General features: G+C 51.8%; 1 protein-coding gene across 4 annotated transcripts in view; it reads right to left on the bottom strand.

Annotated features, from left to right (window-relative positions):
- LOC126539023 (uncharacterized) overlaps nt 1-12,508 on the bottom strand; it is a 240,793-nt gene that overhangs the window by 157,462 nt on the left and 70,823 nt on the right. For 3 of the 4 annotated variants that reach the window (XM_055075141.2, XM_055075140.2, XM_050185710.3), the window contains exon 2: nt 4,311-4,379. The exons of the other annotated variant lie outside the window; for it this stretch is intronic. The gene's annotated coding sequence lies outside the window, so the exon portion shown is untranslated. The remainder of the gene's footprint in view (nt 1-4,310; nt 4,380-12,508) is intronic. 4 annotated transcript variants of the gene reach the window in all.

The following is a 12,508-nucleotide window of genomic DNA, read 5'->3' as shown; positions in this document are numbered from 1 at the left end:
CCTGGATGCTGCTCAACCAACGAACTAGTGCACAACTTCGCACTGTTGTACAAAATATGCCGCAATCACGACACGCGATAAGGGTGCAAAAGTGGCCTGCTCGCCGCGCCTGGGTGCCCTTGCACAGAAGTCTACATAAAACATGTTGTTTCTCTGCTAAATTTTCGTTGTCCTGAATAAACAACCCGTTGAAATACAAGACATATTTTTTTAGTACTTTGGTGCGTTGGAATGGGAGGGGGGTGTATGGAGGGGGAGTGAGGGGGGTAGAAGGATAGTGACATTTTTGGCAAGCTTTGACCGAGCAGCCAATGTCGCTCGAGCCGAATTGAAGTTCGTCCTCGTTCGGAAAACTTGGCTTGTGTTTTCCTCTCCAACGGACAGCAGCACAAGTCGTACCCACTACGTGTATTCTCAACGTCCACAGGGAAGGCTCGGCAACATCTCAAAAGTGAGGCCCAGCGATTCCGCGCGCTTACAGGTTTCCCAGACAAAAAGACAGCCCCCTCCCTTTACACAAAAGCAAGCCGGATCAAACAGGACAATATTTACCTTCTAAAAGCGGCGAGTCGCTGACGCAAGCACCCGTCACTGACAACGGGCAAACGCGCCGCTACAGGACGCCAGACGTAGAAGAAAAGAAAGCGAATCCGGTCTGGCCAGACGAAGAAGCGGTCGGCTTGGCCCTGCTGCTCAAAGGACTCGCCGGGAGAAATAAGCGCGCGGCCAGTCCCACTTCGAAGATTTAAAGAATGTCCGCTTCGCGCGCTTCCACGCAACCCGTCAAGCTCTGTTTGCAGGCGACAAACGGGCTGGGCGAGGCCCCCCTCCCCTCCCGTTCGCTTTCGGCAAGGTTCGCGTTGCCGTGCCACCGTCCAGCTTGCGTGCGCGCAGGACCAGACACGAAAGACGGCATCGCGCGCCGATGGCTCTCACGCTTGAAGTTATATACACTACACACGGTTCCTTCGTGGACGTTAAAACTTTCTCCCTCGCCTGGCCACGGCTCGTTGCCTCACGACCCGATAAGAAGTCGGAGGAAACAGCTAGCGACCAGCACAGACGTTTAGTGAGTAGGGCGCTTGTGATAAAGGCGCTCGCTTCAGGAATTCATTAGCACCAGACGCTAACAATATTGCGTTATGGCAAAACGAGATTGATTGATTTGAGGTCAACGTCCAAAGCAACACATGGTCAATGAGAAACGCCGTAGCTGAGGCTCCGGATTCATTTTTAACATTCCTAGTTCTTTAGCAGGCACCGGGATAGCTGTTTTTCTTTTCTTTTTTGCACTATTACCCTCAAGGGAATGAGGCCGTCACAGCTGGAAGATCAAACTTTAAACCTTGTGCTGAAGTTCGAACCCGAAACCGTCACCTTCTGACGCGCCGCAACAGGTCATGGGACAGATTAACCGGGCGCACATCCACAAACGTGATGATGATGATATGTAGTGTTTATTGGCGCAAGGGCCAAGTGTGGCCAAAGAGCGCCAAGGCAGTGGTGATGAGTTCGCAATGTAGTTATGAGTTCTATGGGGTTAATGTAAAGTGGCTGTAAAGGGGCCTTAAAAATAGTTGCTCTAGAGTGCGTAAAATCTATCTGTAGTAAGATTATGTCGATGAGAAATGGCGTGTTCTATGTGCAATAAAATCCATCGTGAAAGAATGATGCAATACCGAAAATATATTAGATGGTGAAATTACCTGGAGCACTACTGCCTCCTTAGAGCCCTTGAAAAACAAGGGCCTGGAGGCACAAACGTGAATGACATACGCGATGTTTTACTGCTCGTAAAGTTTGTTATATTTTACTGCACGTGCTTAGGGTTCTTTCATAATTCCATGAAGGCGGTTTAAATGTCACAAAATGTCTTGAGCGCCAAAGACCGCCCCGCCCATCGCTCATCAAAATGTAAGCGGGAGGGAATGAGGGCACGTACCAGAGAACGCCTATGCCAACGCTTGAAAACACCACGCTCAATGCATACAAGGCGACGAGCCATTTCTGCGTACTGGCTAGCTATTCACGCAAACTGCGCGTTAGTGTATCGAAGCATCACAGTGTGCATATCAAGCATCACTGCGGATACGCATACACGCAAGACGCGATGACAAAAGCAAGGAAAACCGCGCGCGCGCGCGAATTTCGTAGAAACGCGTACGTAGATCGCCCTCCTAATTTGGTCCAAAAACAGCACGAGACCGACCCGCGCGCGCGCTACAAGGAAGGACGCGCGCACAACCACTGGACGCGAAGCAAGAGATTATTTTCTGTTGCACTTTTCTTTCCTCGCCCTATTCTGCGCGGACTCCAAACGCGAGTCGCGTGCGAATATATGAAACTAATCCGCGCCCCGCCTCGCCGCATGGTCAGAACACTTGCCCGCACAAGAATTCAGTCCACGCAGCACGCAGAATCTGCATGCGGCCTCTCACACCGCAAGAAAGTGGGGGGGGGGGGGGGGGGGGCTGCACCGTATACACGCGACAAATCTATCAACCAGACACGTATAGGGCACAGCAACAGCAGGCATGGCAAGCTTCGGGGCAGCATGTATATAAAGGCGCGATTTTTCTTCAGCGTGCGATGCGGCGTGGCGCGCATATTTTCACACACGCACGCACTCGCACGCACACATGCTCGCGTTCCCACGAACCGCACCGCACCTGAAGACGCGCGTCCCAGAAGGTTTTTCGGGCGCGTCGCGCCTCATCGCTCGCGCTGGGCTCACGCACATGCCCAAATTTAGTTTCGGGTTTCCAAAGTCCACCCCTGTTTCGCACTCCTTCCCTTCCCCGCGGCCCCTTTCGGTCGAGTCTCTCTCCCTCATCCGATAAGACCCCAACGAGCACGACGCATACGCGACAGTTCTCCCAAGCGCGGTTGTGTGTACACTATATACGTCTAGACGCGCTTTTATATACGTTGGGAAAGGCGCGGAACCAGCCAGCAATCTAGCGACTTACAGCAGCACTTCAGCTGCGACTGCCCGCGCGGGACCCATGCAGCCCCTCTATTGTGTCGCGGACCGCAAACGCCGACCGCAGCGCTAGCTGCGCGGTCCATGGGAACCTGCCTCGTCTTTCCTCCGGACGCATGCGTGGGGGCGAACGTCGCGCGCTGATCGCCCCTGTCAGAAAGACGCGGTCCACCAGCGGTGGCTTATAGAGGCGCGCACACCTGTGTGAGCACGGCGCCGACGCCGCCGACCTCTCCCACAGGAAACGGAAGGAAGTGCGCGAGGAACGCGCTAATTCGGCTGTTGTTGGCAGTGCGTGAGCATCGCGCGCGCGGCGGTCGCGCACGCAATGCAAGACCGGCGCTGCGCAGTATGCGCCCTTTGAAGCCAACTCGCGGAAGTAACCACCAGCGGAGCGTTTCACTGCGGGAAGCTGAGAGAGACACTGAAGTGCAACAGTGAATCAGTTTAGGCTGTAAAGGTGTCCTTTACAATCTCTTTGGCAGGATAAAGTTGCTGATATTATGCGGAAAACAAAGAACATTTTCTTCTCAAACTTCACGCGGCACGGCAATGTGACGTGTGATGCACGGCGGTGTGACGTAACCAAATTTGATTTTGATTTATTGACGGATTTCTTTGGCAATTTCAAATGCTTAATTTTCTGATAGAGCGTAACCTAACATTTCACACCGTGGTGACCCTTAGCCAGAGCGTTGTCGTCGTGACGTCTAGGACATGTCGTGAAATGGCGACTACATGAGGCGTACTTTCGACGTATTTCATGCACCGCGTCTCGCGCCGTCACCGCATACATTTAACAGCGCGCGATAGTCACGCACGTTTCAGCGCAGCGTCGGCACTTCCGAGGTAGGTATCCGCTATATTCTTCAATTTACATGAAGTATATTTTGGCAGGAATTGCGGAAGCATCATCGCGCACGGTGGAATAGACGCGCCTGCGCCAGGAATACGCTGGAAATGCGCCCTGTGTGGTTGCCGCTGTATACTTCTTCCGCTATAGGTATCGTTGTATTCAGGTAGCAACAAAATGCCGACATTACGTCAAGCACCGGCATAACTCACAAGGGCGCACGTTAATATCTTGGCGCTCCCGCTATGGAAAGTTAGGTGAATTATATTAAAATATGGAACGCTCATGTCGCACAGCATGTAGAGCGGTAAATCACTGCACAGAACTAAACACTCGACGTTCTGAAAGCATTAACAATGTGGGCTGAGGAGCCGAGACAAATGCAATGACGTCGTTTTCTCGACAGTTTTTTTTCACGTGCAGACGATTAACAGCTATACGAGGCGTACAAAATGCAAATGAAAAAGCACTCACAGAAACAGTGTCCGCCCCCAGGTTTCTTGCGTCACGTCCGTTTCCGCAGCACCGGACAGTCGGTGCACGCTGAAAGAGACGTGCCATACGATCAGGCTACATACGGACGTAACTTAAGCAGCAGAGAACAGTCGTCAAACCCCATTTTGCTGCGTGAAACCCCATTTTGCTGAGTCAAACCCCATTTTGCTGAGTCAAACCCCATTTTGCTGAGTCAAACCCCATTTTGCTGAGTCAAACCCCATTTTGCTGAGTCAAACCCCATTTTGCTGAGTCAAACCCCATTTTGCTGAGTCAAACCCCATTTTGCTGAGTCAAACCCCATTTTGCTGAGTCAAACCCCATTTTGCTGAGTCAAACCCCATTTTGCTGAGTCAGACCACATTTTGCTGAGTCAAACCCCATTTTGCTGTTTCTCTGGGGGTAAGCGGTAAGTTTATTTGCATCAGTACATGACGCGAGGGGCATGCAGAAAAAGCTGCCACGTGGACAGCTTAACGAAGCCGCAGGCCCCCGCCTTGGCGTTTGCGCGGCGTTAGCAAACACAAAGGCAGCAGATCATTGTTTAGAAATGCCATTTAAACAAAATTGAGCATCGCGAACCATGTGAAGCAAATGAAGAAAAAAAACACTAACAACAGGGCATAGCAAAAAACATCTCAGGCACTCCAGAGAACTGCGTTCATTTTGCATATTCGATAATCGCGCGTCCCGGAGACAGGAGCGATGCGCGATCACCTTTCGGCTGCAAAACGACGAAGTCAAACGGTGACACCGTCGCGTTTAACTCACCAAGCTCGACAGCGTAGGCGAGGGATGCACTTCAGTTCGCACTGCCGATATGAAAACTGTGCGCACGCGCACTATAGCATTCCCGCGCAGCGGCTGTGCGCAATTCGTCAGAATACACAAGTCCGAGCGAAGCGGACTGTAAACGCAGAGCTAAAACTCTCTATAGTCGCAAGACACTTCACTTCTGAACACGACGAACTCCACCAGCATCGCTTTAGCGACCGGTTTGCGTGGATTCGAATAAGGAAGCAGTGCAAGTGAAAAAGGATATTCTTGAATGCTGATGACCTAATAAGGCACACACACACACACACACACGCCTATACTTTTGGATATGGGACAAGCGCTCCTTTTTAACGCGCTTGCGTGTAACGTATACAACGCGAATCGTGTCATGTTTTTATTGCGGTAAGTAATGAGGCGAGCTTCTCGGTTATCCCCCGCTTTTTGTCTTCACTGCTTCCTTGCACTGCCTCAATCGAGGGTGCGCCGTTATCCACGGGAACAACCGCGGCCATTTCAGCGACGAAGTAACGGAGCGGCGATGGCTACGCACTAAAGGCGCCCACAAAGCGAAGCAGACCCGAAGCCGCCATGGACCTCGAAGAGGAACACCAGCGCTTCGCCGTTTCAGTGCGCCGTGGCACGCAACGGCGTACAGATGCGGGATAGCAAAACTCGGCTGTCTCCACCGACTGGACCGACAGTAGACTGTATCCACCAGACTGCACCGACAGTAGACTGTATCCACCAGACTGCACCGACAGTAGACTGTATCCACCAGACTGCACCGACTATAGACTGTATCCACCAGACTGCACCGACTATAGACAGTCTCCACCATACTGCACCGACTATAGACAGTCTCCACCAGACTGCACCGACTATAGACAGTCTCCACCAGACTGCACCGACTATAGACAGTCTCCACCAGACTGCACCGACTATAGACAGTCTCCACCAGACTGCACCGACTATAGACAGTCTCCACCAGACTACAGTGACTGCACCTGTACTAGACCATAGACAGACAGACAGACAGACCAGAGCAGAGCAACCAATCAGTCGTTGACCGCGTTCACGCTAGCACTCTCCACGAGGAATAGGAGATGAAAAAAAATAAGACAATGTAGACCCACCACTCGTACATTGCCTTTATTGCTTGTAGGGCGAAAAATTACGCGACCCCCTTGTTCGACCCGGGCGAGACAGACGGGCTGTCAACGCTGGAATGAGCACACGCTCAGAGCAAAAGTGCTTTTACTTTGTCACTGACTGGGCGGACGCGAGCGCGGAAGTAGAAGCAAAAGAAAATTGCAGGTCTTCCCTGAGCAAAAGCACAAATGCATTGCTATGCACTGCGAAGACAGTTTGTCGGCAGAATGGTAGCTGCATTCTTCAGCGGCCCAGCAGTTAACCGGGTGTTTTGTTGCTGCGCACGAGGTCGCGGGTTCGATTACCAGGTCCTGCGTCCGCGTTTTAAGGGCAGCGGAATGAACGAATGCTCGTGTAGCCTAATTTGTGTGTAATTAAAAAAACACAGACGGTCGCAGCGAAGCTCCACACACTTCAGGACTTCCTCTCACGTATCTTATAATTTCCCATCAACTGCTTGCTCGTTTGAAACGAGCGAATTCACAATCCACAACAGGCGCCACGCTAGCGATAAAAAGAAAAAGAGCTGTCGTGGCGCAATTCACTGGAGCGTAAATTTAAAAGCAGAAGGTCACAGCCAGTAGAGTCGGATGTCGGTTGCAACGGTTGGGAGAGGCCTTCGTCCTGCAGTGGACACAAAAATCGGATGATAACGATCTTTCTGAAAGTTCGTGTGGAGAAGATGGTCGCATCAGCATCACGGCAAGAGTAGAGAAGCCAAACTCTGGCATCACCCTCTTGCTTTCGGTACCGTACGCTTGACACCTCACTTCCTCTTCCCTTCCGGTGGAGCACGAATGGTTTGTAGCAGAAGTACCCATTAAATAACAGACATTTTCAAGCAAGGGAACGCCCATGCGCTCCGGCCCAGTCAGCGCCGTTACCACAGTATGGTCCTCGCCGCTTACATAGCGATCCACTAAACCTACAGCCACTTGACGCTATCTTGAGTTGAACATGTCTAATTTTCATCACCACAAACCAAGTCGTTTAAATACAGTTATGTTGTCCCAGCTACAAACACTGGAGTGCTTTATCTAGTAATTTCCGATCTTTATTGCCTGCCGTTTTTACAAACTGTTAGCCATTGTGTCTTGCTTACTTTTACCATCTTTATATCTCGCACTCCCCCTTCCTGCGATGGCCTTTCGGGGCTGCAGTCTGTTGAAATAAATAATCCTCGCCTCTGTATCTGGGTTCGAAACGACAGCGAGTGTGGGAATACCGAGCACAATGCCACTGCGTATTTCTTCTACCAATTCTACGGGGAGGTTGGGCGCGGCGCGCATCCTCAAACCCCGCTCCTATCGCACCATTTCTCGCAACATCATGAATAAAGGGTTTTATCGCGTAGGGAGACAATTTCAAATACAGCGAAACACTACCTCCCATTCACTTGCCTCCCCCCCGCCCTCTCCTCTCTCGCCCAAAAGCAGGCACCATTACCTTGTCGAGGAAGCCGTTGTTGCCTCACAGGGCGACGCGCGTTTCGTCACCCTCGACAATCGCCGCAGACACGACGAGCGTCGGGCACGCGCGCCCGCCGTGCACGCGACCACGTGAGAGCGAGAGCAACCCTGCGTGTCTTCCTTCCATTCATTAGTTCCTTATCCTATCGACGTCGCGGCGAAGCCCGCCCCACTCACTGTCGGCGGCAGCACAGCGACGACTCGGGGAGAAGGAGACCGGCGTCGCGACTCGCGTCCTTGGCCGATCGCGAACTGGCAACTTTTGCGCCGCCGATCGCCGCCAAATGCGACGCTGCCACCGCTGCTACCCGCCCGCGAGCGCCGACCGTCGCGGACGGCCAGCCGGGAAGCGATCGCGGCTCCGAAGCATGAGAGGCTATCGTTCCATCTGGGGTCACCGGAGCCGAGCGGTCCCTCTCCTTGCTACGCCGTGCCAAGGATGCGCCAGCCAGAACCGCCGAGAAGAAACTCGCAAAGCGTGCGCGCTCCTCCGGCGGCGCCGCAAGCAGAGTGCCACTGACGACACCACCGAACGCGCCACCGGCGGCGACGCGATACTCGCGCTACCGACGAGCGTCAAACGTTGGCCTAACCGGCGGCGACACGATACTCGCGCTACCGACGAGCGTCGGACGCTGGCATAAAAATTGAAGACTCGCTCTCTCTCGCTCGCTTCCGACGCTCTTTAGAGGTTTGCGCATATTAAACACTTCCGAATAACGAATCATATATTGGGTGTTCGAATCGAATAGTCACTGTTCCGTAAACACGAATACCCTATCTTGAACATTTCGAACAAATCCACGTTGTTAAATAATTTACACCGTTAGAGTGAAACAAAATGGTTTCGAAAACTCGTTTCAACAGTGGAAATACACCGTGTGGCTACGTTGATTCAATGCTAACGCATTGCCGTCGACAGTCACCGTGAGGTGGGTTACGCCGCAATTTCTTGCAAATACGAAACAATGGAATGATTAATACAAAATAACTGCCCCGAAAGTTATACTTGCTCTTCTAGAAGTCACTAAACAGCAATTGCGGGAATGGGCTAGCAGCTTTCGAAAGGTCGCGTAATAAGGGCGCATAATTACAAACCTAACACGAACGTCTAGGCAGCCCAATCCTAATCTTGCTTAAACCAGATGCATGCCGCTTTCATCCAACAACAACAAAAAAGGGGAAACAGAGAGGGAGAGAGAATAATAAGGAGGCCAGGAAGGCCCCCGTCGCTCGCTTTCTTAGTTATGCGCAGAAAAGATGCGCCCCCGTTCTCCGAGCGTAGCGCACTAGGCGGCGCAAGCATCGCACTGGATTCTCGCTTCCTGCGTCGCATCTCCATCCATCACGCGCCAAGCGCCGGCAGACCGCGCGCTAATTCGAGAGGAAAGCGAGCGAGCTGGCTACATGTTGCACTACGGACGAGTAAGCGAGCGGACGGGTTCATACTCTGCCTCAGAATATCCGTGCAGTGCCGCAAACGCTACGCGGATCGCGTCAGTCGACGTGAAAAATGAGAAGGAGAAGGGCTCCTCTACTGGCCTCCTGCGATCGCCCCCCGCCCGGCTCAATGAATGCTTCACGGAAGGATTAGTAGGGCACAACTGAGGAGCCCTCCACGCTTGAGCAGCAAACGTTTTTTGTTACCGCATCAGCCAACAAGGTAACCTATTTTTACCCAGAATTAACGCCCATTGCGGAAGATTTACCGTTAAATATCTCCGTCATACCTATCTCGAACTCGCTTCTAGCTAACACCATGTAAGCATGTAACTTCATTTAAGTAAGTTTAAGCAACGTACACTGTATGTATTATATTGTATAGCACTTTTCTACTGTTAATTTTGAATGCCTTGCTCTTTTCTAAATAATAAAATGTATAAATATGATTAAATGTCTCATTTTTATTTTGTATAAAATGTCAAATACCACTGTGCCTTATTTACTCTGCACTTGCCGAATCTCCTCAATTCTGAAGTACACTAGTCTTATAGGAGCTGGTCGCTCCAACAGTTTGACTTCGGGGCGTCCTTCGCAAACTTTTTTTTTCATGCAGCCATATCGACCGATAAACAGAAATGGAAAGAAGGGCCGTGACAAGTTCAGGAATGCAACACTTAGCTAAGCTTGTGCTGACTTCTTGAACTTGTCCCGGCCAGTAACTCTTTTCTCGCGATAAAAAAAAGACGAAGAAAAAATTACCGACGATTACGTTACTTCCTAATGCGAAATTTGAGCGCAGCAAATAAGCTGTTTCACCTTTTCGATAGATTGAGGCAAAGAAATCGAGCAACACATGTATGCGCTATCACAGAATTTTTTTTTTATTTTTCACACGTATTCCTTTAACAAAGACTCCACTAACAGTTCTTGACAGTCATGAAGGAAGCTTTGTGGTCGGAGAAATAGACTGATATATGTTCGACTTGGTACACCAGCGGCAATTTCGGCTCGGGCGGTGCACATATACAGATCCGCCGCCACCGATCTGGCTCTCTGATTGCCACCGCACAGGGCGAACGGCAGCGGCAATTTCGGCTCGGGCGGTGCACATATACAGATCCGCCGCCACCGATCTGGCTCTCTGATTGCCACCGCACAGGGGTTGCATTGGAAGAGGAGCGAAGAAAGGAATTAAGTTCGAGCCGGCGCTTTGACAACCGGAGACTCGCAGGAAGAGGGGGGAGGGGGGCGGCGTGTACACCCAGCGGCAAACGATGGGGGCAGAAGCGCGCGCAGCAAGCGGACAACACGATAAAGGGAGGAGGGAAGAGATAGCAGCGACTGACTGATGCCGCTGACGCCGATAGTGAGTCAACCCCAGCTGCGGAGTTGGTTTCAGGGACAACGCCGCCGATGCCGACACAAACAATATGATACCCTCGCTTCCGCAGCGCTAAGAACCAGGTCTAGCCGTGGGAAGGTGGTCACGTATTCGTCGACGTGCCGGGGCCTACGTGAAATAACCGGCGCGTCGGCAACTGAAGAGCACCCTATCCGCCACACAAGAACAGGGGGGGGGGGGGACCCTTTCCTCCTCTTTCTGCATGGCGGCGACGGTGTTCTATGCAGTCACGTTATCTTGACTCTCTAGCGGCGTCAGCGGCATCCAGCGGTATCAGTCGGTCGCTGCTAGCGCTGGGGGGATGAAAGGGGGGCGGAGCTGGTTACGAGGCCGACGACAACGCCGACGACGACGCGAAACCCAGGAACGGACGCCAAAGAGCTGCGCTCTAAAAAAGAAACTTTTGGCTGTCCAGCAGGCCGAGGATGCCGCTAGAGCTCAAGGGCTTCTAGCCGCTATCTAGGCGGGGTTGCCCCCCTCCCCACCAATCTGCCGTTTATATAAATAAAGGTTATTTCTCTCTCTCTCTTTCATATTAACGGAGCACCAACTCGTCAAAACATCCATCACGCCCTTATTTCCAGCTTCCTTTCTCCCGCTGACACTGCTAACACAAGCGCCAGCGTTCGCTGCAGTGCACGGAATTAGCGAGACGGAGTCTAGATGGCAGTGAAAAAGCGGCGGAACCGCGTGGACGCCGAAACAAACGAACGTGGGAGCGAACGGACGATCGTTTGGCAGCGGAGGAGCGGGGAAGGAGGGAAAGGTGCCTTTTAAGTTCACCTCGCCGACAACCTCGCCGCTCCTTTTTTCACGCCAACACGCGTCCGGCCCTTCAACGATGAAAAAAAAAAAAAGAAGTCGGTGAAGAAGAGACCCCGTTGCGGAGCCGCTCAGCCTAGATCTTTCTCCTGGATGCCGGCCAACGGTCGAAGAAAGGAAGTCATGGCGCAAATGCGGTGTACGGGACCGCGAGCGTGCGCGCTGCGCTGGGTTCTCAATGTACGACCCAGAGGAACGCAGAGAATCGGCCTGCTTCGCCCTGAAGGACGATGTTGCGATGGACGGTTTTTTTTTTTTTTAGTATGAAGGATAATAAAGCTACGGATAACGAGAGAGAAGGAGAGAGGGAGGGAGGGAGAGAGAGAGATAAGGGACGCCTGCTGCCGTCACTCAAATTGCGCGTGGTCGGCGCGTTCTTCCTTTCCCCGTTTCGAATTCCAAAAGCGGTCCGAGACGGTTTGGTTCGCATAGTACATACCCCGGATGTGGACGAGCGCGACGCCCCTAATCCCCTTCCGGTTCTCGTTTTGTCTCGTAACGTGTCAGGCTCAGTAGCGCACGCGTGCAGATTACGTAACACCGAGACGGATATATATCTTTCCGGCGTACTAACTTCCGTTACATGTTGAGGGTGCGTAACGGCTCTAGTAATACCTTCAGTATTGTGCGCGCCCATGGCTTACGCACACTTCCACCTACAGAGCTTGATGCTCCCCGCCACCCCCTTGAAGGATGGACATCTCTCGGCGGACACGCGATAACGTCATATTCGCCTCCCTCTTGGGCTTCCTACGGAAGGAAAAGTTCACTTGTCTGCTGAATGCGTGCCCTTAATCCTACTCGTACTTCATTTATCGCGCATTATCGTGCTAGAGGCAGAAGCAAACAAGTAAAAGCATTATTGCAAGATTAAGTTACAGTGCTCGAGCGACACTCGAGCAGGCGCTGCTTCATACGTCATTTCTACTAGAAATGCATGGAACGACTCACGTTACATACCTTCATCTCTTTCAACCAAAAAGGTTAGTCGTTACTTCTCGTCCTTAGTACTTAGTAAGAATTTCCTTCCCAAATTTTTCACCCTAGACCGAGTATTCAAACTACAACGTATAGTATTCTGCCCATTCTTGTGCGCAAAAAAAGTTTTAAGAAAT

This window comes from Dermacentor andersoni, chromosome 11 (genome assembly GCF_023375885.2).
Source record: "Dermacentor andersoni chromosome 11, qqDerAnde1_hic_scaffold, whole genome shotgun sequence".
NCBI classification, from domain to species: domain Eukaryota; kingdom Metazoa; phylum Arthropoda; class Arachnida; order Ixodida; family Ixodidae; genus Dermacentor; species Dermacentor andersoni.
Note: the sequence above shows the minus strand (reverse complement) of the source record. Positions and strands in the feature narration are given on the sequence as shown.